Raw genomic sequence first — 16,765 nt, 5'->3', positions numbered from 1 at the left:
AATTAACTCCGCTATGTCAGGTCATTCTCATATCCTAGATTTTCTTTCCCTTTCTATCATGCAAATGATTTGAAGGCTAAAATGGACGAGTAATTCTCAGTCCTTCACTTTTTTCTCTTCATTTTTCTTCCAAGTATTTAATTAAACCCAATAGTGCAGATAAATACACACAGGTGTAAATGTAAATAAGCTAAATGGAGAAATGCTGCTCTCTCTTGTCATTTGCATGTTACTGATAATAAGGAACAATTAAAATAGCTGTTTAAGACAAAATTAAGCAATAAGGGCTCAAAATCACTAAAGTGAAGCAGAAGTGTTACTTTAGCAATAAGTGCTTTTTGTTAAGCAACTGGGTTGGAGCAAAAACCTGCAGCCACTGCGGCTCTCCAGGACCGTGATTGAGGACCCCTGTCTTATTCTATGTTAGTTAATGTTGACTTATTTTATTTTCTTACTGTGTCTTTTATTTTTCTATTCTTCATTATGTAAAGCACTTTAAGCTACATTTTTTTTGTATGAAAATGTGCTATATAAATGAATGTTGTTGTTGTTTAATAATAATAATACATAATAATAATGCATTTTATTTATATAGCATCTTTCCTATGTTTAAGGTACTTATTTAAACAGTAGGCCATATGTAACATTGGGCACAAATATTTCTGCATAGAACATTTTCTATTATCAGTATTTCTATGTAATGTAAGTACATATTGATTTATACTTATTATTTTTGGTATTTCTTCATGATTATTTTATCTATTTCTAATTTGTTGTTCTTTTCTTATTTTTTATTTATATCTTGTAAAGCACTTTGAGCTACACCCTACAGTATGTATGAAAATTTGCTCCAGAAACAAATGTTACCTGAGAGAGCTCCACAGGCTGGGTGCGGCTAGATGTTTGAGTAGTAGCAGTCCATCCTGCAAGGTAGAGGAACACATCCTTTGATATGAGAGGACTGCAAAAAGAAGATGGAGACCTTCATCGGAAATGAATAAATAAGCCCCACATAAGAATTAGTCCTTGCCTTGGTCTTAGTGATGCTAAAGAATTTCACAGTGGAGAGCAGAAAATGCAAGAGATTGTGATACTGTATTACCAACTGTAATGAGACTCCTGTCTCCAAGAATTATTAAAAATAAGGTAAGGACCAGAAAATACAAAGGTGAGACACAAATCATAGTGAGGAGCCGGCAATGTCAAAACCAGAAAGGGCACCGATATACTAAATGAACAAAACATGAGGGTAAAACCAAGACTCAGAAGTCAAAGCCAAGAGGAAACCGAAACCATAAATGAATAGGCGCTTGGCCTACGTGTTGAAAAGCTAACTTGCTAAAGTTTTGTTATTTCTGTTATTAGTGTGAGGGAAAATGAATTGAGGGGCCATGGTCATATTTATACCATCACATCAAGTGATATCTTGCATGCGACTCTCCTGGGTATGTGATATTTCTTCTGTGTCACAAAAACAAGGAACGGAATGAATTAAAAACAAAAATAAATTTACCAAAATGAATGAAAACAGTAACTATCTGTTAATAATTGATTGTTCATGTTTAAAAAATAACACAAAATATACAAATAACAATGTGCAATTTTTACACCAACAGTGGCCAGTTGCTGTACAACATCACAGGTGTTGTTTCCACCTGTTTTGGAGGCATTTCTGATGACCCATGATAATGGTAAAAATGAAGTAATCAGTCTTGTTAAGCTCTTAGAGTATGGTGTGGTTCTTTATCATTTTTTTGTACTCGTGCTAAACCATTAAGTGTGTGGGTAACTCATCTGATCCTCAAACATGAATTCTGAAAAAGGTAAATAATTCTTTTTTTTTTATTTTAGCCTGACTTACCTTCAAAATGGAGTGCATCCTCCTTCCATACTCTTTGCTTCAGTGTGTGGCAGAGTGGCGCTGTAGCAGATTGGTTCTCTTTTGGGTTTCTTCACAGTGTCAAAGTGCACAAGTGTCATGAATAGTGGTCGTCCTGAAAGATGCCAGTCTGAAGTGCAAGGTGGCGTGGCTTTAGTTTGCAGACATCACGTTCGCTGATAACTGCACAGTGGTAGGTCTCATAACTGATGACGATGAGTCATCATATAGGGACAAGGTGCAGAATCTGTCAGTGTGGTGCTCCAGGAACACTCTGTCACTAAACACCCACAAAACTAAAGACTTCAAGAGGCACAGAGCAGAGCCAGTCCTACTCTACATCAACAGGGATGACCTCCTTTAAGTTCCTGGGAACTTAGATCTCTGAGGACCTGAACTGCACAGCAGACACTCTGGCGGTGGTCAGAAATTCCCAACATCGACTGCATTTCCTGAGACTTCTAAACAAAGTGGAAATAAAGTGGGAGCTACCGCTCGACCATCAAGAGTGGTTTAGCATACTGTATTTCAACATGGTATGCTGGCTGTACAGCAGCAGACAGGAAAGCTCTGCAGAAGGTAATATCCATGCCAGAGAAAATCAATGGCTGCTCTCTGCCCTCCCTGGAAGATATCTCCAGTGCCCAATGCCTCCACAGAGCCAGGAAAATCATTAAAGACCCTTTCGATCCTGGCCACTCATTGTTCACACAACTGCCCGCCAGCAAGAGGAACAAGAGCATTAAAAGTACAACAACAACGACGAAAAACATTTATTTATATAGCACATTTTCAATGAACAGTGTAGCGCAAAGTAGAACAAAAATATTTGCAGATAGTTTTTATCCTTGGACCATCAGAATTTTAAATCTTAAAAACTCATTGAACTGTTGTATTTTTTTCTTTCCTTTTTTTTTTGTTCACCAGTATGTACGATGATTACTTTAGTGGATAATAATTTCTGCAACTTACTTATGTATGGTATTTATTTGTTATAGAATGTGATCTTTTTCTATTATTATTTTGTCGTTGCTTGTTGTATTTGCACCATTTGCAGGTGTAGCTTTTACAATTTCACAGTACTGGTACAATGACAATAAAGGCTTTTTAATTCTAACTCTAATTTCACACATGTTCTACTAGAATGAGACAGTCAGGAAAACAATTTAGTAAGGGACCAGAATATAATATAATCTTCTATGCGGTGGTGTGCTGGGGTGGCAGCATAAAGATGAAAGACGCCTCACGCCTGGACAAACTTGTTAAGAAGGCAGGCTCCATTGTAGGATTAAAGTTGGACAGTTTAACATCTGTGGCAGAGCGACGGGCACTAAGCAAACTCCTGTCAATCATGAAGAATCCACTGCATCCACTGAACAGGAGCATCTCCAGACAGAGGAGTAGCTTCAGTGACAGACTTTTGTCACCGTCCTGCTCCACTGACAGACTGAGGAGATCGTTTCTCCCCCACACTATGCGACTCTTCAATTCCACCTGGGGGAGTAAATGCGAACATTAATTTTATTTTAATTTTTTTTCATTTTTATTACTATTTAATTTAATTTTTTTTTTTTTGTAGTATCAGTATACTGCTGCTGGATTATGTGAATTTCCCCTTGGGATTAATAAAGTATCTATCTATCGATCTATAAACCATGAACCAGGAAACAAGCAAAGATTCATAAATAGAAGATTCTGTTTAATCCCCTAAAGATAAACTTGTAATAGAACCCCCTTATTACTCAGCTACTCTATATGTGTAATGTAGTAACATGAACTTTAGATTTGCTTGCAGATAGAACGACATGCCGTCTTCTGACCATATGACCCCATGTATGCAGGTGTAAGAAACATACAAGAGAATGTACTGAAAAAAGTAATAAGAGATGCTAACCTTAAAAAGAATCATCTTATACAAGAACTTTTCATTTTTTGTGTGTTATCGCTTCTCTTTTTTGTGTAAACTGTTTTTAATTTAATTTTTAAAACAAAAGTACTTGGAACTTGGAATTATTTGTATTTGTATCACACTCATTGCCTGAATTTTCTTATAACGAAGCTGCAGAATTTTAGAAACACTAGACAGATGCAGTGATTTGATAATTGATAAATCTTTTCGAGAACCGTCAAAAGTTCACTAGTTGCACTAGGCATACTGAGTTGCAAGAGAAAGTAAAAAGAAAATGAATGATCAAAACCAGGAGACAAGGAGATCTTTTGTCAAAACCAAAATGCAAACAGAAAATTCAGAGTCAAAAATAATGGCGAGCGTTTAAAAAACCTGAAGGACTAAATAATGATCTTTTAATGCAGAGATTCATCCATCAGTCTCAGATACCCTAGAAACACCTGGAGTGACCTTAATATTGTCACAAAATTAACACCATAAATGAGGCCACTCTGGGGAACTCTGGGAAAGATCTCCATTGAGCCATCAGAAACATAACGTAGCTGTGTCTAAACGGGAAAACAAAATAGCATTGTGACAAAACGCAATTAAAAAACAGGTTTTAGACAAAATGAATGTACAAATTCAAATTTCAAAACCTTTAATCCATATACAAATTGACGGAAACTGCCCAGGATTTCTCTGACTTTTATACTGTCCAGACAAAGACATCATTTATAAGTCATTTCCTTAACATCACAGTAGCAACCCCTCCAAAACTGGGGGGTGCCCACAAAAAAACATGCAGAAAATAGATAAAATAATTACAATACAATAAAATATTAATACAATAAAAAATTTACAAAGAAAAACAAACAAATATACAAAACAAAATCACAAAAATGGCACTGAAAATCCAGAAACAAATGAAGCCATATCAGAAAAACACAATGATTAAAACATACTGTATAACAATGCCACAAAAATTTTAGTTTCTGTAATGTTGGTAGCATCCCTTATTTATAACATTTTTCTGTACCTCTGCTTGCGCTCCAATTGTAAAAAAAATGAATGAATAAATAAACTGTAACTACCTGCAGCACTTCCATTCCGCCCACAATAAAAATAGCAAACTGTTATTTTTACCAGTTCTATGTGCGAGCGAGTCTAGTAAAAACTTGGTCAGATTTGCTGGTGAAAAGATTCAGTGCTCATTAAATTATGAGCACCCAGGAGATGTTTTGAAGAAATGAACCTTTTTATCAATATGAAGAAGCAGGAACTGTGGGTGAAGTTGACATTATCTACTTTCTGAAAAACTGCTGTAATATTTGAGTGGAGATAAAAAGCTTAAAATGAGTAACTTGAGGATCTCACATGGTACTTTCTCAATTGAACGTCAATCACAAAATCTCCTTTCACATCACAAAGCTACAGTTGCTGTCTCTTTCCAGGCAGATGCTGAGCTTTACATTTGACAGGCATTTCCAAAACCTGTTTTTTTTTTGTCTGGATCACCCAAAAAGGGTTCCTGTTTTTATGAATCAAGCCGGAATGTCCATTTAATCATCTTGAAGACATTAGAAATACTTGTTCAGTAACAAGAGGCAGGCACATCAGCATAAATGCTAGGCCATTGGACACTACAGAATTAAATTATAACAATGGAGGTTCAATTTTGTGTCTCTGACTTATCGTGCTGCTGCATGTCCTTTAATCTTCTTGTACTGAAATTGTAAAAAAAAATCTGTCAACATCTATAATGCATTATGATCCTGTATGTCATGCTGCGTGAAGTCATCTTCCAGATATACAATTAAAATAATTTTCTTTATCATTGCATGTTCACTATCCACTGTGACTTAACTTTCATACGTGTAAATCAATTTGAATAAGATTCTGTATTCCTTTCTTGGATTTGCTCATATATGCAATCATGCACAAAATAAGTCCTCTTGGGTGTGATGAGGATGGATAGGATTAGAAAGGAGGACATTAGAGGGCCGGCTCAGGTTGGACGGTTTGGAGACAAAGTCAGAGAGGCGAGATTGCGTTGGTTTGGACAAGTGCAGAGGAGAGATGCTGAGTATATTGGGGAGAGGATGCTAAGGCAAGAGAAAAAGAGGAAGGCCTAAGGGAAGGTTTATGGATGTGGTGAGAGAAGACATGCAGGTGATGGGTGTAACAGAACAAGATGCAGAGGACAGAAAGATATGGAAGAAGACGATCCGCTGTGGCGACCCCTAACGGAAGCAGCCAAAAGAAGTAGAATATGTAAAAATTGAGTGTCGCAGTCACTTGCAATTATATGGCACGTCTGCCATTCTCAGGTGTGTCCTGCTGGCATTTGACTGATAGTGGATCATTCCTCAAAAGTCTGTCTCATGTCCTAATGAACCTTTTTCTTCAACACACCCTTTTGGGAGCAGTTGTTTGATGACTCCCCATTCTTCCATCACCCATCATGCAGCAATGCCATCATGTTGCCTCATTTTATCCTCTTGTGGTCATAAAGGGTAACATTTAAAGTTTCGGATTCAGTGGAAAATTCAGGTATAAGCATGGAACATGATTTATATTTTTTACACTTTGTGCAATTCTCTCCTTCATGGTTAGACTCAACCAATCACCCTTTTTCAAACTTAGCTATAGCTATTAATGACAGCTAAAGGCCATGTCACATTAAGCAAAGTTTCCAGGGATTTTCAGTTTTAGCTTTCATTTGTATAATTTTAGTAAGTCGGAGTCAATTTCGTGTGCTCTAGTGAAGTCAGTCACATAATGTAACATGCCCAGCGAATCACTCCATCCTAGTCTGCGATTTCGCTTTGGTAAAACCTATGCCCATCGGCCCAGGATCTGTCTGCATGACACATGTCAACAAATGAATGCTCCTCCAGAAGTGAAATGCATAGAATGCAGCAATATGAAAAAAGGAACTTGTATATTTTGGACCTCACACACGGAAGAGAAGCTTATCTGTCCCATGTCCCATGTTTTACCTACCATGGAAAAAACAAAAAAGGGCAAAGATTGCAGCTGAATTTGCCATGGCTGTTAACCCTTCATATGGTGCCGACTCCACCAGGCAGCATGCTATTGGCTGTCACAAAAAGTGCAAGCATGACTGTGTTGGAAGGTCAGCACATTAGTAAATCAGTAAATTAGACTTGCCCAGTGATTTTCACCTGACATGGTCTGGCATCGAGATCAGCAGCGGCAGTCGACAACTCTGAGACACCACATGACTAAAAGCTGTGTAAGGTGACGTTGGCTTAAGTGCACACATTTAAGAAGATGCTTTTGGGACTTTTTGTGTATGTGTTGCATAAGGTGCATATATATTGTGGCTGGGTGCCAGCACAAAATTTTGGGGCACCAACCAGTTTGTTCCATTTAATGTCAAAATAAAAATAAACAAAAGGTATGCTACTCTGGCATCTTTGCTCTGATGTTCAGGCTTCAAAAGGCTATTTAAAATAAATTTGTCTTCTAGCCATAGGTCAGGGTCAGTCTGTTCGGGACTTATGTCTGGCAGGTCGGTCTTGCCAAAATGTCGCTTGTTCTGGGAAACCGGGGCTTTTATGGATGGTGAAGTGGAAGGAGTAGAGTCAGTTGCCCTCACTGGGAAGTTTTTCATTGTGGATGGAAGAGAGGGGAGCTTATTGATAGTGTCTCCTCTCTTCCTGTTGGCGCTTATTATTACATACCTCTACAGAGCCTGTAAGGAAATCCTCCGACATACTGTACATTTGTGGCAATATATAAATATATATATATAAACTAAATCAGAAAAGACACAAAAATAAGGGCTTGGGGCGCTAGGTGTTACCCTGCTTAATGTTCAAGATGAAAATGTACAAAGATAATGAAAAATGAAGGTTAAACACCACATGTGACATGTTGTTAACTGCTGAGGCCTGAAAGTAGCTACCGGAGGGAGATAAAGACCTTCTTTTTTGGGAAAATTTCTGTTTTGAGGCTGTTTATTTAGGAGTGAAAGCAGAGGGGGCAGAGCTGGCGATGTTCAAACCGGAAGTAGTGTCAGCATTTTTCTGGTGATTTCTTCTCTATTATAAAATAAATAGCATTAAGTATTAGTGGTAGTTTCACACTGAAAACTTTCCCTGTATTTTTAGCTGACCCAACACTCGTGAGACAGACCTGATGCTTGTGTATGTGAGACAATACAGTATATATATTATATACATATATATATATACATATTTATGAATTAAGGGAAATTGTGTGCTATATATGAAGATGGATATTCAGTTATGAATGAAGGAATCCTGTTGATGAGCATTTAACTCCCTTTGGCCAAAAGGAATTTTGCATGTGGTAATAAATTATCCCTTTAATGAGACTTCTTCTTTTTCTCTTAAATATGCTTGTATTGTAGTTATTACTGAGGCTGCCTCCAGGATCCAGCATCCTGAGTGCAGATTCCATGTCCCGATGTTATCTGTTTGGACTCTGCGCGCTGTCCCCATTGTCTGCATGGATTTTCTCCCGACATCCCCAAAGGCATACAGGTTAGGTTAATTGTTGCTGGTGTTCCAAACTGGCACCTGTGTAAGCGGGCCCTGGGATGGACAGACACCATGTTTTTGGCAGCTCTCTGCCTTATGGCCAGTGCTACTAGGATGGGCTCCACTGCTCCATGAACTTGCACTAGACTGTGTGGGTTTGGGAAAGTATGCCAATATATTTCATTTGGATCCTAATGACTCAAAATAAATCTTGAGAGTATTTCACAAGTGTCGTGTTTTTAAATGCCACCTTTTATTAATAATAACTTCCTTTGATTTAAAAATAGAAACAAACAAGTTAAAAGTTAGTTTTGATAAAGTGACAAATTTACTTTATCTATTACATTTTTTCATTCTTCCATCAGTTTTACTAAACCACTCAACAATGGCAGAGTTGTGGGGCAGTTTGATTCCTTGCCAGCAAGAACTAGGCACAAGGCGGAAACAACACCTGGACAGGATGCCAGTCCATCGCAAGGGGAACACACATACACATACACACTAGGGCCAATTTAGAAATGCCAATTAACCTGTATTGTGATTCCAGCACCACACAATAGAAAAAGGCCTTCAAAGATATCCACAAAAAATAGGCCTGAATCCTAACTATCCTACCTAAAAATATGCCTGACCCTGGTGAGCCTGTTTCCAGGTAACTGGAGTTTGGTTGGTATTCAGCCTACAAGGAGAAATGGCAAATGTAGTAATCTACCAATATATTTATCAAAAATATTTTAAAAATATAATTAAGTATGCCTTACAAAAGGGAGAACTGTAAACTCTGGCTTAATTAGACAAGTTCCACAAGGAATCATTACAAACAAAAATGTTCATTATAACAAAAGTAAAAAGTAAAAGTCTCAAAAAAGGAACAAAAAGAAGTTGCCTAAAATGAAATTCAGGACAAAAAATCCCAAAATGAAATCCAGAAGAAACATCCAACAAACAGAAATAAAAGATAAAGACACCTAGCAGAAAACAAAGAAAGAGGAAGTCTCACCTAGCTCTCTTCCAAAACGCATTCAATGAACCACAAGGGACTCACTTACTAAGGGGATTTACTCAGGCTGCTTTAAAAAGGGGTGGGGGGAGAGAGGTCCCTTAGTGGTGAGGTAAGGGTGGTCCAGTCACTTGAGGACCCACCCTTAAGCACAAAAAACATTGCAGAACACAGTCACATACTAAAAAACTAAATGATACATTGATGACAAATAATTAAGAAATAACACAAATTATAATATATCAGAACTACCTACTAAATAATAAATGTGCAGATCAATATCAATTGAAACGATTGCAACAAATGACCAATACTAACAAATTAAACATAAGACAAAGAAAATAATATAACAAGCTGCGTATCTTTGGACTGTGGGAAGAAATCCATGTGGTCATGAGTAGAACATGCAAAGTCCATGCTGGGAACATTGCATTTGCTTACTGCAAGGTACAGAGCTGCCACATTGCCACAATGCTGCCCTCAAAAATTTCCAAAAAAGAAAAGAAATCATTCATTTTCTGGATATTACTACAGCTAAAAATCAGAATTACTTTTTTGTTTCCTTTTCGGATTGAATCATCCTGATGTGATCCCGTTTCAGTTCTTAACAGAATATTAGTTTGCAAGCTGATGTTTTCGCATGACAGAACAACTCTCACAAGACGTTAAAGTCCAAAGTGGCTACAAAAACTGAATGCTCACAGAGAAGATGTGTGAGCAAATTAAATGTAATTTTTTATTTGTGTAAATTGCCTTATTCTTTAAGCATCTTTGAGTGCGTATATCATTAATCTATATTCTAAATGTCATTTGCATGTTAATGTGTACACATTTTTACCATTTATTTCACGTAAATGATGTGTAAGAAAATTGTATTTAAGCTCTGACACTGAAATCCCTGTAAACGTCTGCAGCATGGATTTAATAAATTATCTAATAATGAGTTCTATGCCTCATTGCTAATGTACAGTTTAGTATTATTTTAAAACGTTAAAAAAAATGAGCTGCAAATTTTTTCCTGAATAACATTTTTGTTTACATTATCTTTAAGCATTTATCTTAAAATTAGCTTTCTTGTCACTTAGTATTTGGGAAACAGGTGTTGCAGGCATCTGTGTTTATAAAGCGGACAGACAGATTGTGTTAATTTCTGCAGTGTTTTCCCATAAATATGCTGCTAACTGAAAATGCTAAAAAAAATGAAAGTATTCAAATTGAATTGTTTTTTATTCTATATATTCTGGAGAGTTCCAAATGTAAATTGTACAATAAATTCTGTGCCCAAGGCTAAAAATCTAAATATTCCACCTTGTGGCCCATTGCTTTCTATCGGACTGTGTGTTTAGCACTGAGATGCAGGAGGTTTAAGCCTCACATCCCACATTTTGATGCCATCTACATCTTTATTTGTTATCATTTTTTTAGTTGGAGGGTCAGTGACCGCTCAGAGGAGGTCAGAACATGTCTTTGTCTTCTGTTTTTTTGTTTCGACTCCGTGTTTGACCTATAAATGAAGGTCTACCTCTATTCATCCAGGATAAAGAATAATCAGTTGTAGGTTGTACGGGTTTTCAAAACATTAGTCTAAATCAGTCTGGATCAGTCATTCATCTGTACTGTAAAAAGTAGCTCAGAATTATGATGTCCTTTTCGAGAAAACATCGCCATATTTCACATTTCCCTAACGTATCTCCTTCGACTTAATCAGCCATGTCACCCAGTCATCAGACACCCAAAATTAAAATCCAGTTTTCAAGCGCACAGGCTTGCCGATCGTTCTTTCATTTCACTGTCTAAAATATTCTGCCCAGTTGAAAAAAAAAAAGGATTCTGTCCAATGATAAAATGCAAATCTAACAAATGCAGTCATCCTGCAGTCCTGTTCATCAAAATATTTTTAACAAATATAACAAGAGACGGCAACCCATATGTTGCATATGTTGTCATGCAAACATCAACATTACCCATGCAATTTCCCCAAACATTTACTGAAAAAGACACCTGACAGTTTAGGGCTTTCCAACACTTGCAAATTTGAGACCCTAGGGGCCAGATATAAAAACATGAAACATTAAAGATGTAAAGAGATAGTGAAAAATGTCTTACTTAGCAGCATTACAGATTTCAAAGACTCCAGATATTGGGTTTACTGTAGTTAGAGAACGGCGGTGTCAATATGTGTCTGCAAAAGAAAGAAACAGAAATGGTTATCACACACACTTTATACCATTCATCAGGTGGCTGTAGAATCGCTTTATTCTTCACCTACTTAGTCCTGGGTTGTTATTATTATTAATTATAACATTTGAGTCAACAGAGCTTCAACACTGAATAATAATTATAATAATAAATCTGCTTTTTAAACTTCCAAATTCCAAAACAGGATCGTACAGAGGTATACAGTCTTGGGTATAAGGAGGGAATTCATCTCATCAGAGGGCATGTCCACAGGGCAGAATGTGCAAACTCCCCGAAGACCCGTAACAAAGCCAGGGCTCTGAAGTGCTCAAGCTGCCTTATTAATTACTATGCCATCCATTTATTTCTTGATTGTCTTATCATTTCAGTGTCATGGGGCGCTGCAGCCTTTACCAATAGCACTGGGCACAAGGCACCAATTTATTGCAGGGCATGCTAAACCCAATTTACTCAGTCATTTTCTAACTCACTTTGTCCTGAACAGGGTTGTGGGACTTGTGCTGGAGCCTACCCCAGCTGGCATAAGGTGCAATGCAGGAACAATCCCAGGACAGGATGCCAGTCCATCGCAATGAGAACACCCACACACTCAGTATATGCTAGGGCCAATTTAGTTTTGCCAATCTACCTCACCTACATGTCATGAGAATGTGGGAGGAAACCGGAGCACCCAGAGAAAACCCACGCAGTCACTGGGGAGAACATACAAACTTCACGCAGGGAGAACCTGGGATGTGAGCCCTGGACTCCTTACTGCGAGGCAGCAGCGCTACCACTGCGCCACCATGCCGCCTCACACCCAGTTTACGAGGGGCCAATTCTGAATCACCAGGTACTGTTTGAGATGACAGGAGAAAAAATGTGACATGTGGAAGTTATTCACAATTTACACAGTGATGGAGCAGAGTTTTGAACCCTGGACTCTGAGCAGTAAGGAGAACGTTCTAAACATTGCTCTGCCCTAGTGTCTTGAATAATGATGATGATGATGACAATCATCACAGGCTACCAGCTTCACCAATACCATTATCTCCAACAGCACCATTTAACATTAACTGAATAGGCCAGCATCAAAAATTAGCAATAATAAAAGCAGCCATGAAGAATCTTAACAATATCAGTTCTAATATCACACTCTCCGGGGTTGTGTGGTTTCTTGCAGATCCATTGCATGACAAAGAATCCTTTCATTCTGGGAATGTTTCTCTGCATATGAAATTGGTTCTTTGGGCTTTGAAAAATGTTCCTGATATGTGCACAAAACAGAAAATTTTAATATATAGTAGGCTACCTAGCAGGATAGTAAGAGATCAAGAAAACCTGAACTTGAATCTGCTAATGCATGCAGCAATTAAAATGATGAACCCATTGGTAATTCACAAATCTGTTATCAATTTATGGTCACCTATGGAACCTGTTCACAATCTAAATAAATAAATATTCTTTCTGGAACATTCATAAGAATATTTCCTCTGGGAACCAAAAAATGGTTCCTCTATTGCATTACTGTTAAGAACCACTTTGGCTCCTTCATTTTTAAGAGTGAACTTGAAAAAGTGGCTCCTGAAAGAGCATTGTTTTTACAGTCTTTCAGTCCATTTCCTGTAGTGAACAGTCGAGCAAAGTGACACCTTTTATTGGCTAACTAAAAAGATTACAATATGCAAGCTTTCGAGGCAACTCAGGCCCCTTCTTCAGGCAAAATGTAATCTTGTAAACACCCTAGTACTACAGTCCATTTCCTAAAAGCATCTAATATTGTTTAGAGTCATAGGGAGCTGAGCAGGTGATTAACCCAGCAACATCAGATGAAATGCAGGACAAACACTGGAAGAAGAATCAGGTTACTGCAGGCCACTCTCATGCCCAGGTCCACAGTCCTTTATAGATAGGGTACACTCCATGTAGACAGAAAGACAACATGCAAGCTTCACACAGAAAGTGACCAGGATTCAAACCCAGTCTGTGAGGCAACAGCTCTACACAGTGATTCACCATAGCACTCATTATTATTATTATTATTATTATGCATTAAAAATCTAAATCCTCAATTTCAATTAAAGGGTATTTGGGCTCTACAACATGTCTCAGGGTGCAGTGGGTACAAAGCAGGATGATGTCAGCCCACCACAGAACACTATTGCTACTATTAATAGAAACATTACTACTAGTTTATATTATTTATTTTATGAATTGTATTTTATTAACAATGAAAAAATAATTCTAATTAATTTTCCAGATATCCAGTTTCCATCCCAGAGTTTTGGGAAGCCAGAGCCTATAATGTCAACAAGGCAGATAACAAAGCTAGTGCGCATGCAGGTATGGAGGGATATTTTAGACAAAATAAAAAAATATTTTTTTATATATCTATCTATATCTATATCTATCTATATATATGTATATCTATATCTATCTATATATATATATATATCTATATCTATATATATATATATATATATATATATATATATATATATATGGGGCGGCACGGTGGCGCAGTGGTAGCGCTGCTGCCTCCCAGTTAGGAGACCCGGGTTCGAGTTTGCATGTTCTCCCCGTGTCTGCGTGGGTTTCCTCCGGGCGCTCCGGTTTCCTCCCACAATCCAAAGACATGCAGGTTAGGTGGATTGGCGATTCTAAATTGGCCCTAGTGTGTGCTTGGTGTGTGGGTGTGTTTGTGTGTGTCCTGCGGTGGGTTGGCACCCTGCCCAGGATTGGTTCCTGCCTTGTGCCCTGTGTTGGCTGGGATTGGCTCCAGCAGACCCCCGTGACCCTGTATTCGGATTCAGCGGGTTGGAAAATGGATGGGTGGATATATATATGGAAATAATGAATGCATTGTGAAATGTAACAATAAATAAAAACACAATGGTATCTGGGCATAAATAATAAAAAGTGTCATGAAAAGCTTTTTGTTGCTTATTTCTTTATGTATTTATTTCAGTGACACCACATGCAACATGACATTCGTCTTTTTTAAGTTGAGAGGGTGGGCTCCAGAGAAACCTTTTTTTTTTTTTTTTGATTGGTGAATCATTGATAAAAGGGTCGCAACTTTGCAGATATTGATAAGCCACAAGATTCCTAAGAAGCACACTGCTTTTTCAAAGTTATGACTGTGGGTATCCTTGGCGGACACAAGTACAAGAAAAACTTAAGAGAATTAATGCCCAAAGAGACTACTTTAATTCAAGATGTGCTGAAGTCACCAACAGGAGTCTGCATTTGATCTCTCTGCTGTAAATACAGCACTTGATGGCTGAAGATCTATGTGCACCCTACCGAAAATCCTCCAATCAAAACATAGTTCTCACTGGAGCCCGCCCTCTCGGCTTTGACAAGTGAAAATGACAGTTTTCATTTTAAGTCATATTCCATGTTGTGTGTGGTTTCAATGAAATGAATACAGGAAGCAGTAATTGAATGCATAAATAAGCAACAAAAATACATTCCATGACATGTTCACATTTTATTGTTTTTAGTTATTGTTTCACAATGCAGTTATTTGCTTAAATTTGCTAGTTTATTACATTATATTGTGAATAATATATGTTTCATTCATTTTTAAGAATGCATCTCTTAAATTCAAGGACTGAATGAAACAAATAAAATACTTGCGTTGAGCAACACTTGGGAAGTAAATAAATAATTCTGACTGAAAAGAAATATGTATCTTTTGAGTTACATTTTTTAAAGAATTTTATTGAATTTATTTAAAGCAAATAACATTCCATACAAGCAAGTCAAATTTTTAAAAACCTAAGTTCACGTCAGATTTAGAGTTAAAATTAAACTGCACACTTGTAGTACCCAGCCCATGGGGTGTGCCACTGTATAAGTATTTGAGTGTAAAAATAACAAGTAGCCTGCTTGAAGGATGTTGGACCCTTTATTGAAATGAGATGAATAATGACTGAAAAAGGGGAAGGGAGTGTGGATGTGTCATTTTTCTGTTAGGATTCTTAACAATATGGAAAGTGTGGTGTAGCGGTTAACGATTTGGACCTCAAACCCTGAGGGTGTGGGTTCAATCCACTATGTGACCATGAGCAAGTCACTTCACCTGCCTGTGTTCCAACTGGAAAGAAAAAAAACACGAAATGGGATCAGTTGTGTTACTCAGATGTTGGATAAAGACATAAGCCAAATAATTTAATATTTAAAGCTCCGCAAGTGTTTGTTCTTTATACATTCTCAAACTTTTGGCCCAACAAAATGTGGCACACATATCTCACTTTCTCAGGAAGAGAAACTAGACTTCTCTACAAGCCAAAATGTAAACGCTAGGCGTACCTTGTTCCTTTTTATTTACTATAGTCACTTTAGAGAGGGGCGCCTTTTACTGGATTTCTTAGCTATGAAATGTATTAAATGATATTAATTTGTCTATGGAACGTAACACGTTTAAGAAATTTATAGAAGATTGTTCTGCCTTAAAATTACTTACCCGGGCAACGCCCGCACCGGCTGCAGGCAAGTATAATTCAAACCGTGTCGCATGGATGTACAAGAATCTTCTCTTACCTGTCAAGGGGCAGAAGCGTTGCAGGGTTTGGGACGAGACAGTTGCAGTTAGTGAAATAAACGGTCCGATCATATTCTGAATTGAAAACTTTCCAGAGAGGTCGCACGGTGGTAAGTGGTGCTGCCTCACAACCCTCGGTTTAAATCCCGTCCGATCAGTAGGACGTATCAGTGAATGAAAGGATGAACTAACCAGTGTAGTATAGATGAGTTATTTGCATCATTATTTTTTTTAACGAGTTGAGGGTTCCGGAAAGTTTTTAACTGGGATTTGGGACTTTCAGCACAAAAGAATTAACGACCTCATGAACAGCAGCATGCAAAAAATGTTAAGGAAACGGTCAAAATTAAGTGCTACCCTAGTCAAAACTAATGATTAACTAGACAGCGGCGAACAGCACAAAAATGTGTAAATGTTTGTACACACTGGAAAAAAATCGGGAAGCAAGAAAGTCATCGACTGGCAGTTTAACAAACGTCTCCGCTCAGAATCGCACAAAACTGCTGCTCAAATAGAAAGCCACTCGAAAGTCAAGCAGCTCTGTGCCGAAGGCTGCTTGAATAAATCTTGCCGGGGACTGAAAAAAAAAGAAAAAAAAAAAGTGATTTGAAATTGGCTCCGCAGCATCGGCGCATGCGCACTGGGGTGGCGTGCTAGCTTCTCCGGAGCAGCTGTTTTGGGTTTGAAATTCCAACATGGCAGAGGCTGTAGTCAGTCTTCCCTTCAGAAACTTGGAATG

At 37.8% G+C, this 16,765-nt stretch overlaps 1 long non-coding RNA gene across 1 annotated transcript; it reads right to left on the bottom strand.

Moving 5' to 3' along the window:
- Positions 1 to 560: 560 nt before the first annotated feature.
- On the bottom strand, positions 561 to 16,133 carry LOC120531783. Its single transcript, XR_005634159.1, has 3 exons — positions 16,026 to 16,133; positions 11,406 to 11,481; positions 561 to 961 (listed from the first exon to the last, which is right to left on the bottom strand). It is a non-coding gene; the product is annotated as an uncharacterized LOC120531783 (long non-coding RNA).
- Positions 16,134 to 16,765: the final 632 nt, after the last annotated feature.

This window comes from Polypterus senegalus, chromosome 6 (assembly GCF_016835505.1).
Source record: "Polypterus senegalus isolate Bchr_013 chromosome 6, ASM1683550v1, whole genome shotgun sequence".
Taxonomy (NCBI): Eukaryota; Metazoa; Chordata; class Cladistia; order Polypteriformes; family Polypteridae; genus Polypterus; species Polypterus senegalus.
This window is presented reverse-complemented; position numbering and strand designations above follow the sequence as displayed.